Genomic DNA, 5,833 nt, shown 5'->3' with positions numbered 1-5,833 from the left:
CCAGGCCGACAAAAGAGCAAAACGAGCATTAAGACTCTTGGCTTCCCAATACGTACTCATAGACAACGAATTACACAAAAGGGTACCTAAGGGTCGAGCTCTCTTATGTGTAGGAAAAAAAGATGCTCAAAGAGCAATGAGGATAGTCCACGAAGGAATTTGTGGAACTCACGTAAATGGAAAAATGCTAGTCCAAAAGATAATGCAAGAAGGATACTATTGGACTACAATGAATAGGGATTGTCATCAATACATAAAAAGATGCCCTAAGTGCCAAATTTACGCCAATTTACAACACGTTCCTCCATCTCTACTTTACACCTACACTTCGCCATGGCCATTCTCTACATGGGGAATTGACATTATTGGTAAAATCACTCCCCTAGGAACAGGAGGTCACGAATATATTTTAGTAGCAATTGACTATTTCACAAAGTGGGTTGAAGCACAATCATACGCTAAACTCACTGCAAAACATGTAGCACTCTTTATTGAAAGAAATATTATTTGTCGATATGGAGTCCCACATGAAATGATAAGTGACAATGGAACTCACTTTCAAGCCAAGTGTGAAGAATTGCTACAAAAATATGGCATTCAACATCATCATTCTTCTCCTTATAGACCTCAGGCAAACGGAGCAGTCGAAGTGGCCAATAAAAATTTAAAGACTATCATCGAGAAAATGACAGAAAATTACAAGGATTGGCCTGACATACTTCACTTCGCATTGTGGGGTTATCGCACGTCAATTCGCACATCAACAGGAAATACGCCATTTTCCTTGGTTTATGGAATGGATGCCGTAGAACCTGTAGAGCTAGAGATACCATCTCTATGCATTGCATTAGAAAGCAAACTCGATGAAGTTGAATGGACTAGGACGAGCTATGAGGAGCTAATTCTACTTGATGAAAAACAACTAGAAGCTTTACATCACACTCAATGCTATCAAACTCGTATGGCTAGGCATTTTAATAAGAAGGTCAAGACAAGAAACATTAAAGTAGGAGACTTGGTGTTAAAAGCATTAAGGAAGAATGTTCTAGATCCAAGGGGAAAATTTTGGCCTAATTGTTCTGGACCCTATATTGTCAAAACAATCCTATCAGGAGGTGCAGCAAAATTAACTGATATGGATGGCAATGAGTTCTCGAACATGACAAATCTTGACCAACTTAAAAAGTACTACCCACAATTACTTGAGTAGGACAATCAAGAGAGCTACGTTTGGCCTGATTCCTTAAGAAAGGATACGTAGGCAACCCTTTACGGGTGCGGCCACTTTTTTTTTTAAACCTCGCATCCCAGACTCAATAATAAATTCGACTAAACATCGGCGTCACAGAAAAAATCCTGTCGCTAGCCGCTTAACATTAGCGCCTGACGACAATGGCTGTCACCTGACGCCAGACTGCCGCAGCTGGCGCCAGTCGTAAAAGCGCGACGTCAGTTTTCTGCAAAGTACCTGGGAATATTTCGGTGTTGTTCGGAAAATTTTCGACTTCCGTGCTCGAAAAAATTTCTGGGAAATTAACTTTTCAGTTTTCATTGCTTTAATAAATTAAATTTAAAGGAGATAATTTAATTAAAAAAGCTGCAATTTCATTAATAAAATAAACTAACAATTTCATTATTGATGGAATTTAAATAAAGCTTAAATAAATTGACTTTAAATTTAAAAATAAGTCTAATAATTAAAAGTTAAGCAATGCTTTAATCTTTTTTCTCTTTCTTTGCTCTCTTCCAATTTTTATCTGCATCCTCTTCTTCATCCATAACTTTAGCTAGTAGGCATCCTTAGAGGACCTACATTCAATTTTAGAGAAAATAGTTTCTCCCTTAGCTAGGACTCTATGTTTCTTCTCTACCCAAGCCTTCTTCTCTGTAGTGTCAGCTTTTCTCTTTCCTTTATCCTTCGTAGAGCTTTTCTTCTTAGGCATTGTAGGTGTTTTGAACTCAACTCGTTCACCCAAGCGTTCCTGAACAGGAATACTTTGTCACCTAAACGACTCTTCACATCAGTTTTACTCTGATTTTTCTTCATGTCCTTTGAAGGTTTCTTCAGAAGCCACTTCTTAACAACATTGGGCAAGGAAGGAGGAACCTTTTGGGTGATCACTTCCCATAAAGGTCTAGCGCTCCACTAAGCATCAAATTTGTCTACTTCTTGAGAGACAGGAAATTCATAGGGACGACGAGGATCCCCGGAAGGAATTGTTTGAAGTAGGTCGTACTGTCTTTTTACCCTGCAGGGATAATAAAAAGTCATTCTGGACAAGCTTGTCCATAAGGCACGTTTGGCCAATAATAACACGACACGTGGCTTATGGACCCACTTAACGGATTCCTAAACAGAATCATTTAAGTGGTGGTAGTATCAAATTTTTAGAAATTTATCTGGTGTTAAAATCCATTTTTTTATGGGGGTGTTAAAATCAATTTTTGCGTTTTTGTGAGGTGTTAAAATCTAAAATTTCCTAATTAATATTACTATACAAAAATATGTTTTTGATTTCTGTAATTAAAAATATTATTTTTCTACCTGTAATAAAATTGGAGAGCCCCGAAAAGGTGTTTTTAGATTTTTCTTTAATTCATCAAGACTAAGCATAGTCTCTCCAACAATTAATGGCATTGGATTTCTCCCAGATTCAATCTGCTCCAAGACAGTTGATATGATTGCTTGACCCTCAATAGCTCTACCATTAGTAAGAAGATATTAATTAAGCATGCAAAACAGGAAAGCCCTTCTTCTATAAACATGAAAAGACTCAGAATAAGGTCTATCAAAATAATGGCGAGCAAATTCTTTCAAATTAACTATGCTACCATCTACTATATTTGTTAGATCTTTGTCTTTTAAATTAAAGAAGCGCTCAAAATCCTTATAATAATATTCATTTATTCTAGGATTACTACAAGATCTAATGCAGGGAAGCCTAAGATAGCACTGAATTCTTCCGGCAAAGGGCTAATTTCATCATACCCTAGTCTAAAACAATGAGTATCCACATCCCAATATTCTAAGGCGGTATGAATAAAGTCTACATCAAGATCTACCCCCTTGACATCATAAATACCCCCCATATGAAAAATATCTAACTCTTTTCTCTCCTTGGTAGTTAGAGACCGACACCATTCGTGAGTGAAGTTGGTAAAACTTTTAGAGACTAAAGACATGGTTATTTTTTTCAAAAGCTAAGGTTATATTTAATCTGCTGAAATTATGAAGAAAATCGGCTGGGCAGGGGGCTATTTATGCACAAAATCGGCACAGTTTCAATCTGGAAAGGATTCTGAGTCAACGCTCATCAGCGCCAGACGCCAGGAATTAGCGCTTGACGCCAGAGCCAGGCGCCAAGCGCTAAGAGTTAGCGTCTGGCGCTAACCCAAAACGCGTAGCGCCAGATGGCGCTGATGTGTCTTATCATATGAGCTTTTCAAAACCGCGTATTTTGCCTGATTCGAGTCTGGCCAATGACTTTGCGTCTTTATTCTTTTTTTTCTAAGTATATTTTTCCTTCTTTTTAATTAATATATCCATTATATTAATTATATTATTGGATTCTATTTAGACTTACCTTTTAAGTTTTTGTAAATCCAATATTTTTATTTTTATTTTTTCATTTTTTCTTTTTGGGGGAGAAAGTCTGATACTGTAGACACCCATTTGTGTCTCCCCAAAACCAAACCCATTGATGAGTGCCTTTCACGTCGAATCATAATCGAATGAAACAAAAGTGTGGAAAGGTCTAGTGTTGCGGAAAGTTTTATTTCTTTTCTTTTCTCTTCTCTCTGTTTTTGAAAACTTTATTTTAAGAAAACAGCCAATCTAGTTTGGTTGGTCCATGATATGGGTCCAATAATGGTGTAGTTGGATGGGGTTTGCAAAGACCTTTCCAACGATATATTATAAGCCCAATTCCGATGAATATTGAGGAATTTATGGCCAATTTACTAAACTGGGCCCGGTTTGAGCTTTAAGTACGGCCCAATGATCTAGGGAGGGCCTAATATGATTTATCATTCCTAATGTAATTAGGAATGGTTTTGGTCTTCTAGAACATTCTAGAAGGTTTTATCATTCTTAATTCAGTTAGGATTCTTCAGAGTTTTAATTAGATCAAATAGCATTTTCGACTGAAATTATATTATTTTATCTTCCAGTACGGGAAATTTATCAGATTTTCGAAAACGCGTTGAAAGCCGGTTTGGCGTCCAACCCCAGGCCTCAGCGCCTGGAATCAGGATTGGCGCCAGACGCCAGTATTGGCGCCTGGCGCTAGCCACTGGTCTTGGCGCCAAGGTGTTTTTGTGGTCTTCAGACTCTGTTTTGATAAATTATCTTTTTTGGAAGATTTTCTCTATAAATATCGTATCAAAAACTCCGTTTTCATGGACGGATTGTCAATATTCATTCACCATTCATTCATCTACAATTATCATTCATCAATTTTCATTCATTCATGCATTCTTTCTTCTTTGCTTTTTAATACAAAATTCCGCATTCACAAGATCTAGAAACACCTAGCCATATTCGAAGTTGCCTTCGCCCTAGACATGAAAGGTTTAATTTCTGAGGGTTTGGTCCCAAATCTCTATTTCAATTATTTAATTTAATTGTTTGTTTGTTATTTTCCTTGAAGTTACTAACATGTGTATTTTGTTATTAGAAAGAGGTACGAGGCATCCAAGTAAGTGCTTTAATTGATTTATTGATATTATGATGTAGAAATCATGTTTATATTGTTATTATGATATTCCTAGTATCATGTCTAGGTTAATTTTAATATCAAATATGATTGCTATGATGCCTTTTATTCTCTTCCTAATATTTATGATTGTTAGTATCATGTTAGGGTTAAAGATTTGATTTTTAATGCTTAGTGACATGCTAGGGTTTGTTATTAATCTTGTTATATTAATCTTGTTAGTATCATGGCTAGGATCTTGCTATGCTTTAACATGATTATTATTATTATAATTATTATTCATGATATTGATTATTTATTATGTTGCTTGATATGTATCATATTTTATATTGTTATTGCTTGATCACCTTTATTGTATGTTAAAGGGAATTGGTACTTGTAATCACGCTTAATGAGATAATTAATAATCTTGTTTAGGGTTAATTGTGATTATAATTTCAAGTTATCGCCAATAATAGATTTATATGTGCATTAAATTCAACCAACATAGATAAACAGGTTTAGGGTTAACCTATTGATTGTATGTTAATCAGAAAGCGCACATGAATACGAGCAGAATAAAGTAGAGGCCTATTATTAGGGCAGGTTCAGTCTCTTTTAGGTTGGATTTGTACCATCATCCCCGAACCCTTATTTGGTTCATGACCTTATGGAGTTGACGATCTCTTGGATCGTTAAGGGGTGTAACCTTCACCTCGTGATGGTTTACAAGTTCCTTAAAAACTTGTTGGCGACTCTTTTGCTCTATCTTCTTCCCTTTTGGACGCCACCGTACTTTAGTGTATGATCACAGTGGGGTTCAAGCTAGTGGGATTTTAAAGGCTTGAAACTATTCCCTACAGTTTTTGGCGACTCCACTGGGGAGGATTTCTATTTTAATTCCTGAATTTGTTTCGGCAATGATTTAGAATGAGTGGATGAGACTCGAAAAGTTCTAAGTATTTCATGTGCGTAATTTTGATTAACATTGTGGCATATGCATAAAAAGGTTCTCATTGGAAAGACCATCCGTAATGAGTCAAAAACATAGGATTTTACACGTAGGGAATTTGAGAAATGTCTTTCACAACTAGGACTGAAATAACACCGCGCGAAACTGGATGATTTTATTGAGCACA

The sequence above is a fragment of the Chenopodium album genome, chromosome 4, assembly GCF_948465745.1.
Source record: "Chenopodium album chromosome 4, dcCheAlbu1.1, whole genome shotgun sequence".
NCBI lineage: Eukaryota > Viridiplantae > Streptophyta > Magnoliopsida > Caryophyllales > Amaranthaceae > Chenopodium > Chenopodium album.
This window is presented reverse-complemented; position numbering follows the sequence as displayed.